Source organism: Tachypleus tridentatus, chromosome 2 (genome assembly GCF_004210375.1).
Source record: "Tachypleus tridentatus isolate NWPU-2018 chromosome 2, ASM421037v1, whole genome shotgun sequence".
NCBI lineage: Eukaryota > Metazoa > Arthropoda > Merostomata > Xiphosura > Limulidae > Tachypleus > Tachypleus tridentatus.
Window position 1 is genome coordinate 73,052,054 of NC_134826.1, and position 19,727 is coordinate 73,071,780.

A 19,727-nucleotide genomic window follows, 5' to 3' on the forward strand; every position below is an offset into this window, starting at 1 on the left:
CAATACATCCAAGCTTTATAGTTTTTCTTCTCTCCAGTTTTTAGGTTAATTCGTGACTCCAACAATAGATTCAACCTTTATCGTTTTTTCTCTCTAGGTTTTAGTTTAAATTACTGACTCCAACAGTAGTTCCAATCTTTATAGTATTTCTTGTCTCTAGTTTTTAGTTTAAATTGGTGTCTCCAACAACAAATCCAGCCTTTATAGTTTTTCTTCACTCCAGGTTTTTGTATAAATTCGTGACTCTAACAATACATCCAACCTTTATAGGTTTCTTCTCTGAAGGTTTTGTTTAAATTCGTGACTCCAACAACGGATCCAACCTTTAGTTTTTCTTATCATTAGTTTTTTGTTTAAATTCGTGACTCCAAAAGTAGATCCAACCTTTATAGTTTTTCTTCTCTCCAGATTTTAGTTTAAATGAGTGGTTCGAAAAATAGATTCAACCTTTATAGTTTTTCTTCTCTCCAGTTTTTAGTTTAATTCGTGACTCCAACAACAGATCAGACCTTTATAGTTTCTCTTCTCTCCAGGTTTTAGTTTAAGTTCGTGACTCCAACAATAGATCCAACCTTTATAGATTTTCTTCTCTCCAGGCTTTCGATTGAATTCATGACTCCAACGAGAGATAGATCCAACCTTTATAGTTTTTCTTCTCTGCAAATTTTTGTTTAAATTCAAAACTCCAACAGTTGTTCCAATCTTCATAGTATTTGTTGTCTCTAGTTTTTAGTTTAAATTCGTGTCTCCAACAAGAGATCCAACCTTTATAGTTTTTCTTCTCTCCATTTTTTTGTTTCTATTCGTTACTCCAACAATAGATCCAATCTTTATAGATTTTCTTCTTTCCAGTTTTTAGTATAAATTTGTGACTCCAACAATAGATTCAACCTTTATAGTTTTTTCTCTCTAGGTTTAAGTTTAAATTAGTGACTCCAACAGTAGTTCCAATCTTTATAGTATTTCTTGTCTCTAGTTTTTAGTTTAAATTCGTGTCTCCAACAACAAATCCAGCCTTTATAGTTTTTCTTCTCTCCAGATTTTAGTTTAAATTAGTGGTCCCAACAATAGATTCCAACCTTTATAGTTTTTCTTCTCTCCAGTTTTTAGTTTAAATTAGTAGATTTACAAATAGATCCAACCTTTATAGTTTTTCTTCTCTCAATTTTTTAGTTTAATTCATGACTCCAACAACAGATCCAACCTTTATAGTTTTTCTTCTCTCCAGATTTTAGTTTAAATTTGTGACTCCAACAACAGATCCAACCTTTATAGTTTTTCTTCTCTCCAGGTTTTAGTTTAAATTCTTGTCTCCAACAACAGATCCAATTTTTAGTTTTTCGTCTCTCCAGTTTTTAGTTTAAATTCGTGACTCCAAGAGTAGTCCCAATCGTTATAGTTTTTCTTTTCGTTAGTTTTTAGTTTAAATTCGTGACTCCAAAAGAACATCCAACATTTATAGTTTTTCTTCTCTCCAAATTTTAGTTTAAATTAGTGGTTACAAAAATAGATTCAACCTTTATAGTTTTTCTTCTCTCCAAATTTTAGTTTAAATTAGTGGTTACAAAAATAGATTCAACCTTTATAGTTTTCTTCTCTCCAGTTTTTAGTTTAATTCGTGACTCCAACAATAGATCCAACCTATATAGTATTTCTTCTCTCTAGGTTTTAGTTTAAATTAGTGACTCCAACAGTAGTTCCAATCTTTATAGTATTTCTTGTCTCTAGTTTTTAGTTTAAATTCGTGTCTCCAACAAGAAATCCAGCCTTTATAGTTTTTCTTCTCTCCAGATTTTAGTTTAAATTAATGGTTCAAAAAATAGATTCAACCTTTATAGTTTTTCTTCTCTCTAGTTTTTAGTTTAATTCGTGACTCCAACAATAGATTCCAACCTTTATAGATTTTCTTCTCTCCATTTTTTAGTTTAAAGTCGTGACTCCAATAATAGATCCAACATTTATAGTTTTTCTTCTCTCCATGTTTTGGTATAAATTCGTGATTCTAACAATAGATCCAACATTTACAGGTTTCTTCTCTCAAGGTTTTGTTTGAATTCGTGACTCCAACAACAGTTCCAACCATTAGTTTTTTTCTCATTAATTTTTTTTTTAAATTCGTGACTCCAAAAGTTGATCATCCCTTTATAGTTTTTCTTCTCTTCAGATCTTAGTTTAAATGAGTGGTTCCAAAAATAGATTCAACCTTTATAGTTTTTCTTCTCTCCAGTTTTTGGTTTAATTCATGACTCCAAGAACAGATCTAACCTTTATAGTTTCTCTTCCTTTAGGTTTTAGTTTAAATTCGTGACTCCAACAGTAGTTCCAATTTTTATAGTTTTCTTCTCTCCAGGTTTAGTCTAAATTCGTGACTCCAACAATAGATCCAACCTTTATAGTTTTCTTCTCTCCAGGTTTTGACTAAATTCGTGACTCCAACAGTAGTTCAAATCTTTATAGTTTTTCTTCTCTCCAGTTTTTTGTTTAAATTCGTGACTCCAACAATAGATCCAACCTTATTAGTTTTTCTTCTGTCTAGGTTTTAGTTTAAATTCATGACTCCAACAAGAGATGGAATCTTTATAGTTTTTCTTCTTTCCAGTTTTTAGTTTAAAGTTGTGGGTCCAACAATAGATCCAACTTTTATAGTTTTACTTCTCTCCAGTTCTTAGTTTAAATTCGTGACTCCAACAATAGATCCAACCTTTATAGTTTTTCTTCTGTCTAGGTTTTAGTTTAAATTCATGACTCCAACAAGAGATCCAACCTTTATAGTTTTTCTTCTCTCCAAATTTTTGTTGAAATTCATAACTCCAACAGTAGTTCCAATCTTCATAGTATTTCTTGTCTCTAGTTTTCAGTTTAAATTCGTGTCTCCAACAACACTTCCAACCTTTATAGTTTTTCTTCTTTCCAGTTTTTAGTTTAAAATTGTGACTCCCACAAGAGATCCAACCTTTATAGTTTTTCTTCTCTCCAGTTCTTAGTTTAAATTCGTGTCTCCAACAATAGATCCAACCTTTATAGTTTTCTTCTCTCCAGTTATTGTCTAAATTCGTGACTCCACCAGTAGTCCCAATCGTTATAGTTTTTCTTTTCGTTAGTTTTTAGTTTAAATTCGTGACTCCAAAAGAACATCCAACATTTATAGTTTTTCTTCTTTCCAAACATTAGTTTAAATTAGTGGTTCCAAAAATAGATTCAACCTTTATAGTTTTTCTTCTCTCCAGTTTTTAGTTTAATTCGTGACTCCAACAATAGATTCAACCTTTATAGCTTTTTCTCTCTAGGTTTTAGTTTAAATTAGTGACTCCAACAGTAGTTCTAATCTTTATAGTATTTCTTGTCTCTAGTTTTTAGTTTAAATTCGTGTCTCCAACAAGAAATCCAGCCTTTATAGTTTTTCTTCTCTCCTTATTTTAGGTTAAATTAATGGTTCAAAAAATAGATTCAACCTGTATAGTTTTTCTTCTCTCTAGTTTTTAGTTTAATTCGTGACTCCAACAATAGATTCGTCCCTTTATAGATTTTCTTCTCTCCATTTTTTAGTTTAAAGTCGTGACTCCAATAATAAATCCAATCTTTATAGTTTTTCTTCCCTCCAATTTTTAGTTTAAATTCGTGACTCCAACAACAGATCCAACCTTTAGAGTTTATCTTCTCTGCAGTTTTTGTTTCAATTCGTGACTCTAACAATACATCCAACCTTTATAGTTTTTCTTCTCTCCAGGTTTAGTTTAAATTCTGACTCCAACAATAGATCCAACCTTTATAGTTTTTCTTCTCTCCAATTTTGTTTAAATTCGTGACTCAAACAACAGATGCAACCTTTAAAATTTTTTTGTCTCCTGTTTTTAGTTTAAATTCGTGACTCCAACAATACATCAACCTTTATAATTTTTCTTCTCTCCAGATTTTAGTTTAAATTTGTGACTCCAACAACAGATCCAACCTTTATAGTTTTTCTTCTCTCCAGTTTTTAGTTTAAATTCTTGACTCCAACAACAGATCCAACCTTTATAGTTTTCTTCTCTCTCAGTTTTTAGTTTAAATTCGTGACTCCAACAGTAGTCCAACCTTTATAGTTTTTCTTTTCTTAGTTTTAGTTTAAATTCGTGACTCCAAAAGAACATCCAACATTTATAGTTTTTCTTCTCTCCAAATTTTAGTTTAAATTAGTGGTTACAAAAATAGATTCAACCTTTATAGTTTTTCTTCTCTCTAGTTTTCAGTTTAAATTCGTGTCTCCAACAACACTTCCAACCTTTATAGTTTTTCTTCTTTCCAGTTTTTAGTTTAAAATTGTGACTCCCACAAGAGATCCAACCTTTATAGTTTTTCTTCTCTCCAGTTCTTAGTTTAAATTCGTGTCTCCAACAAGAAATCCAGCCTTTATAGTTTTTCTTCTCTCCAGATTTTAGTTTAAATTAATGGTTCAAAAAATAGATTCAACCTTTATAGTTTTTCTTCTCTCTAGTTTTTAGTTTAATTCGTGACTCCAACAATAGATTCCAACCTTTATAGATTTTCTTCTCTCATTTTTTAGTTTAAAGTCGTGACTCCAATAATAAATCCAACCTTTATAGTTTTTCTCCTCTCCAGTTTTTATTTTAAATTTGTGACTCCAATAATAGATCCAACCTTTATAGTTTTTCTTCTCTCCATGTTTTTAGTTTAAATTCGTGACTCTAACAATAGATCCAACCTTTATAGGTTTCTTCTCTCAAGGTTTTGTTTGAATTCGTGACTCCAACAACAGTTCCAACCATTAGTTTTTTTCTCATTAATTTTTTTTTTTAAATTCGTGACTCCAAAAGTTGATCATCCCTTTATAGTTTTTCTTCTCTCCAGATCTTAGTTTAAATGAGTGGTTTCAAAAATAGATTCAACCTTTATAGTTTTTCTTCTCTCCAGTTTTTGGTTTAATTCATGACTCCAAGAACAGATCCAACCTTTATAGTTTCTCTTCCCTTCAGGTTTTAGTTTAAATTCGTGACTCCAACAGTAGTTCCAATTTTTATAGTTTTCTTCTCTCCAGGTTTAGTCTAAATTCGTGACTCCAACAATAGATCCAACCTTTATAGTTTTCTTCTCTCCAGGTTTTGTCTAAATTCGTGACTCCAACAGTAGTTCAAATCTTTATAGTTTTTCTTCTCTCCAGTTTTTTGTTTAAATTCGTGACTCCAACAATAGATCCAACCTTTATAGTTTTTCTTCTCTCTAGGTTTTAGTTTAAATTCATGACTCCAACAAGAGATCCAACCTTTATAGTTTTTCTTCTTTCCAGTTTTTAGTTTAAATTCGTGACTCCAACAATAGATCCAACCTTTATAGTTTCTCTTCTCTCCAGGTTTTAGTTTAAATTCGTGACTCCAACAATACATCCAACCTTTATAGTTTCTCTTCTCTCTAGGTTTTCGTTTAAATTCATGACTCCAACAAGAGATCCAACCTTTATAGTTTTTCTTCTCTCCAAATTTTTGTTGAAATTCATAACTCCAACAGTAGTTCCAATCTTCATAGTATTTCTTGTCTCTAGTTTTCAGTTTAAATTCGTGTCTCCAACAACAGGTCCAACCTTTATAGTTTTTCTTCTTTCCAGTTTTTAGTTTAAAATTGTGACTCCAACAAGAGATCCAACCTTTATAGTTTTTCTTCTCTCCAGTTTTTAGTTTAAATTCGTGACTCCAACAATAGATCCAACCTTTATAGTTTTCTTCTCTCCAGGTTTTGTTTAAATTCGTGACTCCAACAGTAGTTCCAATCTTTATAGTTTTTCTTTTCTTAGTTTTTAGTTTAAATTCGTGACTCCAACAATAGATCCAACCTTTATAGTTTTTCTTCTCTCCAAACATTAGTTTAAATTAGTGGTTCCAACAATAGATTCAACCTTTATAGTTTTTCTTCTCTCCAGTTTTTAGTTTAAATTCGTGACTCCAACAATAGATTCAACCTTTATAGTTTTTTCTCTCTAGGTTTTAGTTTAAATTAGTGACTCCAACAGTAGTTCCAATCTTTATAGTATTTCTTGTCTCTAGTTTTTAGTTTAAATTCGTGACTCCAACAAGAGATCCAACCTTTATAGTTTTTCTTCTCTCCTTATTTTAGTTTAAATTAATGGTTCAAAAAATAGATCCAACCTTTATAGTTTTTCTTCTCTCAATTTTTAGTTTAAATTCGTGACTCCAACAACAGATCCAACCTTTATAGTTTTTCTTCTCTCCAGTTTTTGTTTAAATTCGTGACTCCAACAATAGATCCAACCTTTATAGTTTTTCTTCTCTCCAGTTTTTAGTTTAAATTCGTGACTCCAACAATAGATCCAACCTTTATAGTTTTCTTCTCTCCAGTTTTTGTTTAAATTCGTGACTCCAACAATAGATCCAACCTTTAGTTTTTCTTCTCTTAATTTTTTTGTTTAAATTCGTGACTCCAAAAGTAGATCATCCCTTTATAGTTTTTCTTCTCTCCAGATTTTAGTTTAAATTCGTGGTTCCAAAAATAGATTCAACCTTTATAGTTTTTCTTCTCTCCAGTTTTTGGTTTAAATTATGACTCCAACAACAGATCCAACCTTTATAGTTTTCTTCTCTCCAGGTTTTAGTTTAAATTCGTGACTCCAACAATAGATCCAACCTTTATAGTTTTCTTCTCTCCAGTTTTGTTTAAATTCGTGACTCCAAAAATAGATCCAACCTTTATAGTTTTTCTTCTCTCCAGGTTTATGTTTAAATTCGTGACTCCAACAATAGATCCAACCTTTATAGTTTTTCTTCTCTCCAATTTTTAGTTTAAATTCGTGACTCAAACAACAGATCCAACCTTTATAGTTTTTTTCTTCTCTCTAGTTTTTAGTTTAAATTCGTGACTCCAACAATAGATCCAACCTTTATAGTTTTTCTTCTCTCCAGTTTTTAGTTTAAATTTGTGACTCCAACAATAGATCCAACCTTTATAGTTTTCTTCTCTCTCTAGGTTTTAGTTTAAATTCGTGACTCCAACAACAGATCCAACCTTTATAGTTTTCTTCTCTCTAGTTTTTAGTTTAAATTCATGACTCCAACAGTAGTTCCAATCTTTATAGTATTTCTTGTCTCTAGTTTTTAGTTTAAATTCGTGACTCCAACAACAGATCCAACCTTTATAGTTTTTCTTCTCTCCAGTTTTTAGTTTAAATTTGTGACTCCAACAACAGATCCAACCTTTATAGTTTTTCTTCTCTCTAGTTTTAGTTTAAATTCGTGACTCAAACAACACATGCAACCTTCATAGTTTTTCTTCTATCCAGATTTTAGTTTAAATTCGTGACTCCAACAATAGATCCAACTTTTATACTTTTTCTTCTCTCCAGTTCTTAGTTTAAATTCGTGACTCCAACAATAGATCCAACCTTAATAGTTTTCTTCTCTCCAGGTTTTGTCTAAATTCGTGACTTCAACAGTAGTTCCAATTTTTATAGTTTTTCTTCTCTCCAGTTTTTTGTTTAAATTCGTGACTCCAACAATAGATCCAACCTTTATAGTTTTTCTTCTCTCTAGGTTTTAGTTGATATTCACGACTCCAACAAGAGATCCAATCTTTATAGTTTCTCTTCTCTCCAGGTTTTAGTTTAAATTCGTGACTCCAACAACAGATCCAACCTTTATTTTTTATTCTTATTAGTTTTTGTTTAAATTCGTGACTCCAAAAGTAGATCCAACCTTTATAGTTCTTCTTCTCTCCAGATTTTAGGTTAAATTAGTAAATCCACAAACAGATCCAACATTTATAGTTTTTCTTCTCTCCATTTTTTAGTTTAAATTCGTGACTCCAACAACAGATCCAACCTTTAGAGTTTTTCTTCTCTCTAGGTTTTAGTTTAAATTCATGACTCCAACAAGAGATCCATCCTTTATAGTTTCTCTTCTCTCCAGGTTTTAGTTTAAATTCGTGACTCCAACAATACATCCAACCTTTATAGTTTCTCTTCTCTCCAGGTTATAGTTTAAATTCGTGACTCCAACAATAGATCCAACCTTTATAGTTTTTCTTCTCTCCAGGTTTTAGTTTAAATTCGTGACTCCAACAATACATCAACCTTTATAATTTTTCTTCTCTCCAGATTTTAGTTTAAATTTGTGACTCCAACAACAGATCCAACCTTTATAGTTTTTCTTCTCTCCAGTTTTTAGTTTAAATTAGTGACTCCAACAATAGATCCAACCTTTATAGTTTTTTTTCTCCAGTTTTTAGTTTAAATTCGTAACTCCAAAAGAACATCCAACATTTATAGTTTTTCTTCTCTCCAGATTTTAGTTTAAATTAATGGTTCAAAAAATAGATTCAACCTTTATAGTTTTTCTTCTCTCTAGTTTTTAGTTTAATTCGTGACTCCAACAATAGATCCAACCTTTATAGTTTTTCTTCTCTCCAGTTTTTAGTTTAAATTTGTGACTCCAACAATAGATCCAACCTTTATAGTTTTTCTTCTCTCCAGGTTTTGGTTTAAATTCGTGACTCTAACAATAGATCCAACATTTATAGTTTTCTTCTCTCAAGGTTTTGTTTAAATTCGTGACTCCAACAACAGTTCCAACCTTTATAGTTTTTTTTCTCTTAATTTTTTTTTTTTTGTTTAAATTCGTGACTCCAAAAGTAGATCATCCTTTATAGTTTTTCTTCTCTCCAGATTTTAGTTTAAATTCGTGGTTCCAAAAATAGATTCAACCTTTATAGTTTTTCTTCTCTCCAGTTTTTTGGTTTAAATTCATGACTCCAAGAACAGATCCAACCTTTATAGTTTCTCTTCTCTTCAGGTTTTAGTTTAAATTCGTGACTCCAACAATAGTTCCAACCTTTATAGTTTTCTTCTCTCCAGGTTTAGTTTAAATTCGTGACTCCAACAATAGATCCAACCTTTATAGTTTTCTTCTCTCCAGGTTTTGTCTAAATTCGTGACTCCAACAGTAGTTCAAATCTTTATAGTTTTTCTTCTCTCCAGTTTTTTGTTTAAATTCGTGACTCCAACAATAGATCCAACCTTTATAGTTTTTCTTCTCTCTAGGTTTTAGTTTAAATTCATGACTCCAACAAGAGATCCAACCTTTATAGTTTTTCTTCTCTCCAGTTTTTAGTTTAAATTCGTGACTCCAACAATAGATCCAACCTTTATAGTTTTCTTCTCTCTCCAACAATAGATTTTAGTTTTTCGTTCCAACAATAGAAACCTTTAGTTTTCTTCTCTCCAGTTTTTGTTTAAATTCATGACTCCAACAATAGATCCAACCTTTATAGTTTTTCTTCTCTCTAGTTTTTGTTTAAATTCGTGACTCCAACAATAGATCCAACCTTTATAGTTCTTCTTCTCTCCAACATTTTAGGTTAAATTAGTAAATCCACAAACAGATCCAACATTTATAGTTTTTCTTCTTTCCAGTTTTTAGTTTAAAATTGTGACTCCAACAAGAGATCCAACCTTTATAGTTTTTCTTCTCTCCAGTTTTTAGTTTAAATTCGTGACTCCAACAATAGATCCAACCTTTATAGTTTTTCTTCTCTCCAGTTTTTAGTTTAAATTCGTGACTCCAACAAGAGATCCAACCTTTATAGTTTTCTTCTCTCCAGTTTTTAGTTTAATTCGTGACTCCAACAATAGATTCAACCTTTATAGTTTTTTTTCTCTCTAGGTTTTAGTTTAAATTAGTGACTCCAACAGTAGTTCCAATCTTTATAGTTTTTCTTGTCTCTAGTTTTTAGTTTAAATTCGTGTCTCCAACAAGAAATCCAACCTTTATAGTTTTTCTTCTCTCCTTATTTTAGTTTAAATTAATGACTCAAAAAATAGATCCAACCTTTATAGTTTTCTTCTCTCTTTTAGTTTTTAGTTTAAATTCGTGACTCCAACAACAGATCCAACCTTTATAGTTTTTCTTCTCTCCAGTTTTTAGTTTAAATTCGTGACTCCAACAATAGATCCAACCTTTATAGTTTTTCTTCTCTCCAGGTTTTTGTTTAAATTCGTGACTCCAACAATAGATCCAACCTTTAGTTTTTCTTCTCTCAGTTTTTTTGTTTAAATTCGTGACTCCAAAATAGATCAACCTTTTAGTTTTTCTTCTCTCCAGATTTTAGTTTAAATTTATGGTTCCAAAAATAGATTCAACCTTTATAGTTTTTCTTCTCTCCAGTTTTTAGTTTAATTTATGACTCCAACAACAGATCCAACCTTTATAGTTTTTCTTCTCTTCAGGTTTTAGTTTAAATTCGTGACTCCAACAATAGATCCAACCTTTATAGTTTTTCTTCTCTCCAAGTTTTGTTTAAATTCGTGACTCCAAAAATAGATCCAACCTTTATAGTTTTTCTTCTCTCCAGGTTTTATGTTTAAATTCGTGACTCAACAATAGATCCAACCTTTATAGTTTTTCTTCTCTCCAGTTTTGTTTAAATTCGTGACTCAAACAACAGATCCAACCTTTATAGTTTTTCTTCTCTCTAGTTTTAGTTTAAATTCGTGACTCCAACAATAGATCCAACCTTTATAGTTTTTCTTCTCTCCAGTTTTTAGTTTAAATTCGTGACTCCAACAATAGATCCAACCTTTATAGTTTTCTTCTCTCTCAGGTTTTAGTTTAAATTCGTGACTCCAACAACAGATCCAACCTTTATAGTTTTCTTCTCTCCAGTTTTTTGTTTAAATTCGTGACTCCAACAATAGATCCAACCTTTATAGTTTTTCTTCTCTCTAGTTTTAGTTTAAATTCGTGACTCCAACAACAGATCCAACCTTTATAGTTTTTCTTCTCTCCAGTTTTTAGTTTAAATTTGTGACTCCAACAACAGATCCAACCTTTATAGTTTTTTCTTCTCTCCATTTTTAGTTTAAATTCGTGACTCAAACAACAGATCCAACCTTTATAGTTTTTCTTCTCTCCAGTTTTTAGTTTAAATTCGTGACTCCAACAATAGATCCAACCTTTATAGTTTTTCTTCTCTCCAGTTTTTAGTTTAAATTCGTGACTCCAACAATAGATCCAACCTTTATAGTTTTCTTCTCTCCAGGTTTTAGTTTAAATTCGTGACTCCAACAATAGATCCAACCTTTATAGTTTTTCTTCTCTCCAGTTTTTTGTTTAAATTCGTGACTCCAACAATAGATCCAACCTTTATAGTTTTTCTTCTCTCTAGAGTTTAAATTCGTGACTCCAACAATAGATCCAACCTTTATAGTAGTTTTCTTTCTCTCCAGATCCAACCTTTATAGTTTTAGTTTAAATTCGTGACTCCAACAACAGATCCAACCTTTATAGTTTTTCTTCTCTCCAGTTTTTTTAAATTAAATTCGTGACTCCAACAAGTAGATCCAACCTTTATAGTTTTCTTCTCTCCAGTTTTTAGTTTAAATTCGTGACTCCAACAATAGATCCAACCTTTATAGTTTTTCTTCTCTCCAACCTTTATAGTTTTTAGTTTAAATTCGTGACTCCAACAACAGATCCAACCTTTATAGTTTTTCTTCTCTCTAGTTTTTAGTTTAAATTCGTGACTCCAACAATAGATCCAACCTTTATAGTTTTCTCTTCTCTCCAGTTTTTAGTTTAAATTCGTGACTCCAACAATAGATCCAACCTTTATAGTTTCTCTTCTCTCCAGGTTATAGTTTAAATTCGTGACTCCAACAATACATCAACCTTTATAATTTTTCTTCTCTCCAGATTTTAGTTTAAATTCGTGACTCCAACAATAGATCCAACCTTTATAGTTTTTCTTCTCTCCAGTTTTTAGTTTAAATTCGTGACTCCAACAATAGATCCAACCTTTATAGTTTTTCTTCTCTCAGTTTTTAGTTTAAATTCGTGACTCCAACAATAGATCCAACCTTTATAGTTTTTCTTTCTTCCAGTTTTTAGTTTAAATTCGTGACTCCAACAATAGATCCAACCTTTATAGTTTTTCTTCTCTCCAGTTTTAGTTTAAATTCGTGACTCAAAAAATAGATTCAACCTTTATAGTTTTTCTTCTCTCTAGTTTTTAGTTTAAATTCGTGACTCCAACAATAGATCCAACCTTTATAGTTTTCTTCTCTCCAGTTTTTAGTTTAAATTCGTGACTCCAACAATAGATCCAACTTTTATAGTTTTTCTTCTCTCCAGTTTTTAGTTTAAATTCGTGACTCCAAAAATAGATCCAACCTTTATAGTTTTACTTCTCTCCAGGTTTTGTTTAAATTCGTGACTCCAACAATAGATCCAACCTTTATAGTTTTTCTCTCTCAGTTTTTGTTTAAATTCGTGACTCCAACAACAGATCCAACCTTTAGTTTTTTCTCTTAATTTTTTTTTTGTTTAAATTCGTGACTCCAAAAGTAGATCATCCTTTATAGTTTTTCTTCTCTCCAGATTTTAGTTTAAATTCGTGGTTCCAAAAATAGATTCAACCTTTATAGTTTTTCTTCTCTCCAGTTTTTGGTTTAATTCATGACTCCAACAACAGATCCAACCTTTATAGTTTCTCTTCTCTTCAGGTTTTAGTTTAAATTCGTGACTCCAACAGTAGATCCAACCTTTATAGTTTTCTTCTCTCCAGGTTTAGTTTAAATTCGTGACTCCAACAATAGATCCAACCTTTATAGTTTTCTTCTCTCCAGGTTTTGTTTAAATTCGTGACTCCAAAAGTAGATTCAAACTATATAGTTTTTCTTCTCGCTAGTTTTTTGTTTAAATTCGTGACTCCAACAATAGATCCAACCTTTAGAGTTTTTCTTCTCTCTAGTTTTTAGTTTAAATTCATGACTCCAACAAGAGATCCAACCTTTATAGTTTTTCTTCTCTCCAGTTTTTAGTTTAAATTCGTGACTCCAACAATAGATCCAACCTTTATAGTTTTTCTTCTCTCCAGTTTTTAGTTTAAATTCATGACTCCAACAATAGATCCAACCTTTATAGTTTTTCTTCTCTCTAGTTTTTAGTTTAAATTCGTGACTCCAACAATAGATCCAACCTTTATAGTTTTTCTTCTCTCCAGTTTTTAGTTTAAATTAGTGACTCCAACAAGAGATCCAACCTTTATAGTTTTCTTCTCTCCAGTTTTTAGTTTAAATTCGTGACTCCAACAATAGATCCAACCTTTATAGTTTTTCTTCTCTCCAGTTTTAGTTTAAATTCGTGACTCCAACAATAGTCCAACCTTTATAGTTTTTCTTCTCTCCAGTTTTTAGTTTAAATTAGTGACTCCAACAATAGATCCAACCTTTATAGTTTTTCTTCTCTCCAGTTTTTAGTTTAATTCGTGACTCCAACAATAGATTCAACCTTTATAGTTTTTTCTCTCTAGGTTTTAGTTTAAATTAGTGACTCCAACAGTAGTTCCAATCTTTATAGTATTTCTTGTCTCTAGTTTTTAGTTTAAATTCGTGTCTCCAACAAGAAATCCAGCCTTTATAGTTTTTCTTCTCTCCAGATTTTAGTTTAAATTAATGGTTCAAAAAATAGATTCAACCTTTATAGTTTTACTTCTCTCTAGTTTTTAGTTTAATTCGTGACTCCAACAATAGATTCAACCTTTATAGTTTTTCTTCTCTCCATTTTTAGTTTAAATTCGTGACTCCAACAATAGATCCAACCTTTATAGTTTTTCTTCTCTCCAGTTTTTAGTTTAAATTCGTGACTCCAACAATAGATCCAACCTTTATAGTTTTTCTTCTCTCCAGTTTTTAGTTTAAATTCGTGACTCCAACAATAGATCCAACCTTTATAGTTTAGTTTTTAGTTTTTCTTGACTCTCAATAGAGGTTTTTCTTCTCTCCAGTTTTTTGTTTAAATTCGTGACTCCAACAATAGATCCAACCTTTATAGTTTTTTCTTCTCTCCAGTTTTTTTGTTTAAATTCGTGACTCCAAAATAGATCAACCTTTATAGTTTTTCTTCTCTCCAGATTTTAGTTTAAATTCGTGGTTCCAAAAATAGATCCAACCTTTATAGTTTTTCTTCTCTCCAGTTTTTGTTTAAATTCGTGACTCCAACAACAGATCCAACCTTTATAGTTTTCTTCTCTCTTCAGGTTTTAGTTTAAATTCGTGACTCCAACAATAGATCCAACCTTTATAGTTTTTCTTCTCTCCAAGTTTTGTTTAAATTCGTGACTCCAAAAATAGATCCAACCTTTATAGTTTTTCTTCTCTCCAGGTTTTAGTTTAAATTCGTGACTCAACAATAGATCCAACCTTTATAGTTTTTCTTCTCTCCAATTTTTAGTTTAAATTCGTGACTCAAACAACAGATCCAACCTTTATAGTTTTTCTTCTCTCTAGTTTTTAGTTTAAATTCGTGACTCCAACAACAGATCCAACCTTTAAAGTTTTTTTTTCTCCTGTTTTTAGTTTAAATTCGTGACTCCAACAATAGATCCAACCTTTATAGTTTTCTTCTCTCTACAGGTTTTAGTTTAAATTCGTGACTCAAACAATAGATCCAACCTTTATAGTTTTCTTCTCTCTAGTTTTAGTTTAAATTCGTGACTCCAACAATAGATCCAACCTTTATAGTTTTCTTCTCTCTTTAGTTTTTGTTTAAATTCGTGACTCCAAAAATAGATCCAACCTTTATAGTTCTTCTTCTCTCCACATTTTAGGTTAAATTAGTAAATCCACAAACAGATCCAACATTTATAGTTTTTCTTCTCTCCAGTTTTTAGTTTAAATTCGTGACTCCAACAATAGATCCAACCTTTATAGTTTTTCTTCTCTCCAGTTTTTAGTTTAAATTCGTGACTCCAACAATAGATCCAACCTTTATAGTTTTTCTTCTCTCCAGTTTTTAGTTTAAATTCGTGACTCCAACAATAGATCCAACCTTTATAGTTTTCTTCTCTCCAGGTTTTGTTTAAATTCGTGACTCCAACAATAGATCCAACCTTTATAGTTTTTCTTCTCTCCAGTTTTTTGTTTAAATTCGTGACTCCAACAATAGATCCAACCTTTATAGTTTTTCTTCTCTCCAGTTTTTAGTTTAAATTCGTGACTCCAACAATAGATCCAACCTTTATAGTTTTCTTCTCTCTCAGGTTTTGTTTAAATTCGTGACTCCAACAATAGATCCAACCTTTATAGTTTTTCTTCTCTCCAGTTTTTAGTTTAAATTCGTGACTCCAACAATAGATCCAACCTTTATAGTTTTTCTTCTCTCTCAGTTTTATAGTTTAAATTCTCTCCAGTTGACTCCAACAATAGATCCAACCTTTATAGTTTTTCTTCTCTCCAGTTTTTAGTTTAAATTTGTGACTCCAACAATAGATCCAACCTTTATAGTTTTTCTTCTCTCCAGTTTTTAGTTTAAATTCGTGACTCCAACAATAGATCCAACCTTTATAGTTTTTCTTCTCTCCAGTTTTAGTTTAAATTCGTGACTCCAACAATAGATCCAACCTTTATAGTTTTTCTTCTCTCCAGTTTTTTGTTTAAATTCGTGACTCCAACAATAGATCCAACCTTTATAGTTTTCTTCTCTCTAGTTTTTTAGTTTAAATTCGTGACTCCAACAACAGATCCAACCTTTATAGTTTTTTCTTCTCTCCAGTTTTTAGTTTAAATTCGTGACTCCAACAATAGATCCAACCTTTATACTTTTTCTTCTCTCCAGTTCTTAGTTTAAATTCGTGACTCCAACAAGAGATCCAACCTTTATAGTTTCTCTTCTCTCCAGGTTTTAGTTTAAATTCGTGACTCCAACAATACATCCAACCTTTATAGTTTCTCTTCTCTCTAGGTTTTAGTTTAAATTCATGACTCCAACAAGAGATCCAACCTTTATAGTTTTTCTTCTCTCTTATTTTTAGTTTAAATTCGTGACTCAACAATAGATCCAACCTTTATAGTTTTCTTCTCTCTAGTTTTTAGTTTAAATTCGTGACTCCAACAATAGATCCAACCTTTATAGTTTTTTTCTTCTCTCCAGTTTTTTTAAATTTTAAATTCGTGACTCCAACAATAGATCCAACCTTTATAGTTTTTCTTCTCTCCAGTTTTTAGTTTAAATTCGTGACTCCAACAATAGATCCAACCTTTATAGTTTTTCTTCTCTCCAGTTTTTAGTTTAAATTCGTGACTCCAACAATAGATCCAACCTTTATAGTTTTTCTTCTCTCCAGTTTTTAGTTTAAATTCGTGACTCCAAAATAGATCCAACCTTTATAGTTTTTCTTCTCTCCAGTTTTTAGTTTAAATTCGTGACTCCAACAATAGATTCAACCTTTATAGTTTTTCTTCTCTCTCAGTTTTTTGTTTAAATTCGTGACTCCAACAATAGATCCAACCTTTATAGTTTTTCTCTCTGACTCCAACAATAGATCCAACCTTTTAGTTTTTCTTCTCTCCAGTTTTTAAATTCGTGACTCCAACAATAGATCCAACCTTTATAGTTTTTCTTCTCTCAGGTTTTAGTTTAAATTCGTGACTCCAACAATAGATCCAACCTTTATAGTTTTTCTTCTCTCCAGTTTTGTTTAAATTCGTGACTCCAACAATAGATCCAACCTTTATAGTTTTTCTTCTCTCTAGTTTTTAGTTTAAATTCGTGACTCCAACAATAGATCCAACCTTTATAGTTTTTCTTCTCTCCAGTTCTTAGTTTAAATCCGTGACTCCAACAAGAGATCCAATCTTTATAGTTTCTCTTCTCTCCAGGTTTTAGTTTAAATTCGTGACTCCAACAATAGATCCAACCTTTATAGTTTTCTTCTCTCTAGTTTTAGTTTAAATTCGTGACTCCAACAATAGATCCAACCTTTATAGTTTTTCTTCTCTCTAGTTTTTAGTTTAAATTCGTGACTCCAACAATAGATCCAACCTTTATAGTTTTTCTTCTCTCCAGTTTTTTGTTTAAATTTGTGACTCCAACAATAGATCCAACCTTTATAGTTTTTCTTCTCTCCAGTTTTTAGTTTAAATTCGTGACTCAAACAATAGATCCAACCTTTATAGTTTTTCTTCTCTCCAGTTTTAGTTTAAATTCGTGACTCCAACAATAGATCCAACCTTTATAGTTTTTCTTCTCTCCAGTTTTTAGTTTAAATTCGTGACTCCAACAATAGATCCAACCTTTATAGTTTTCTTCTCTCCAGGTTTTAGTTTAAATTTGTTACTCCAACAAGAGATCCAACCTTTATAGTTTTTCTTCTCTCCAGTTTTTAGTTTAAATTCGTGACTCCAACAATAGATCCAACCTTTATAGTTTTTCTTCTCTCTAGGTTTTAGTTTAAATTCGTGACTCCAACAAGAGATCCAACCTTTATAGTTTTCTTTCTTCTCTCAGGTTTTAGTTTAAATTCGTGACTCCAACAATAGATCCAACCTTTATAGTTTTTCTTCTCTCCAGTTTTTAGTTTAAATTCGTGACTCCAACAATAGATCCAACCTTTATAGTTTTTCTTCTCTCCAGTTTTAGTTTAAATTCGTGACTCCAACAATAGATCCAACCTTTATAGTTTTTCTTCTCTCCAGTTTTTAGTTTAAATTCGTGACTCCAACAATAGATCCAACCTTTATAGTTTTTCTTCTCTCAGGTTTTAGTTTAAATTCGTGACTCCAACAATAGATCCAACCTTTATAGTTTTTCTTCTCTCCAGTTTTAGTTTAAATTCGTGACTCCAACAATAGATCCAACCTTTATAGTTTTTTCTCTCTCCAGTTTTAGTTTAAATTCGTGACTCCAACAATAGATCCAACCTTTATAGTTTTTCTTCTCTCCAGTTTTTAGTTTAAATTCGTGACTCCAACAATAGATCCAACCTTTATAGTTTTCTTCTCTCTCCAGTTTTTAAATTAAATTCCAACACTCCAACAATAGATCCAACCTTTATAGTTTTTCTTCTCTCCAGTTTTTAGTTTAAATTCGTGACTCCAACAATAGATCCAACCTTTAGTAGTTTTTCTTCTCTCCAGTTTTTAGTTTAAATTCGTGACTCCAACAATAGATCCAACCTTTATAGTTTTTCTTCTCTCCAGTTTTAGTTTAAATTCGTGACTTCAACAATAGATCCAACCTTTATAGTTTTTCTTCTCTCCAGTTTTTAGTTTAAATTCGTGACTCCAACAATAGATCCAACCTTTATAGTTTTTCTTCTCTCCAGTTTTTAGTTTAAATTCGTGACTCCAACAATAGATCCAACCTTTATAGTTTTTCTTCTCTCCAGTTTTTAGTTTAAATTCGTGACTCCAACAATAGATCCAACCTTTATAGTTTTTCTTCTCTCCAGTTTTGTTTAAATTCGTGACTCCAACAATAGATCCAACCTTTATAGTTTTCTTCTCTCAGGTTTTGTTTAAATTCGTGACTCCAACAATAGATCCAACCTTTATAGTTTTTCTTCTCTCAATTTTTTTTAGTTTAAATTCGTGACTCCAACAACAGATCCAACCTTTATAGTTTTTCTTCTCTCCAGATTTTAGTTTAAATTCGTGACTCCAACAATAGATCCAACCTTTATAGTTTTTCTTCTCTCCAGTTTTTCGTGAGTTTAAATTCGTGACTCCAACAATAGATCCAACCTTTATAGTTTTCTTCTCTCCAGGTTTTAGTTTAAATTCGTGACTCCAACAATAGATCCAACCTTTATAGTTTCTCTTCTCTCCAGGTTTTAGTTTAAATTCGTGACTCCAACAATACATCCAACCTTTATAGTTTTCTTCTCTCCAGTTTTTAGTTTAAATTCGTGACTCCAACAATAGATCCAACCTTTATAGTTTTCTTCTCTCCAGTTTTTAGTTTAAATTCGTGACTCCAACAATAGATCCAACCTTTATAGTTTTTCTTCTCTCTAGTTTTAGTTTAAATTCATGACTCCAACAATAGATCCAACCTTTATAGTTTTACTTCTCTCCAGTTTTTAGTTTAAATTCGTGACTCCAACAATAGATCCAACCTTTATAGTTTTTCTTCTCTCCAAATTTTTGTTGAAATTCATAACTCCAACAGTAGTTCCAATCTTCATAGTATTTCTTGTCTCTAGTTTTCAGTTTAAATTCGTGACTCCAACAATAGATCCAACCTTTATAGTTCTTCTTCTCTCCACATTTTAGGTTAAATTAGTAAATCCACAAACAGATCCAACCTTTATAGTTTTTCTTCTCTCCAGTTTTTAGTTTAAATTCGTGACTCCAACAATACATCCAACCTTTATAGTTTCTCTTCTCTCCAGGTTATAGTTTAAATTCGTGACTCCAACAATACATCAACATTTATAGTTTTTCTTCTTTCCAAATTTTAGTTTAAATTAGTGACTCCAAAAGAACATCCAACCTTTATAGTTTTTCTTCTCTCCAGTTTTTAGTTTAATTCGTGACTCCAACAATAGATTCAACCTTTATGGCTTTTTCTCTCTAGGTTTTAGTTTAAATTAGTGACTCCAACAGTAGTTCTAATCTTTATAGTATTTCTTGTCTCTAGTTTTTAGTTTAAATTCGTGTCTCCAACAAGAAATCCAGCCTTTATAGTTTTTCTTCTCTTCTTATTTTAGGTTAAATTAATGGTTCAAAAAATAGATTGAACCTGTATAGTTTTTCTTCTCTCTAGTTTTTAGTTTAATTCGTGACTCCAACAATAGATTCGTCCCTTTATAGATTTTCTTCTCTCCATTTTTTAGTTTAAAGTCGTGACTCCAATAATAAATCCAATCTTTAGTTTTTCTTCTCTGCAGTTTTTGTTTCAATTCGTGACTCTAACAATACATCCAACCTTTATAGTTTTTCTTCTCTCCAG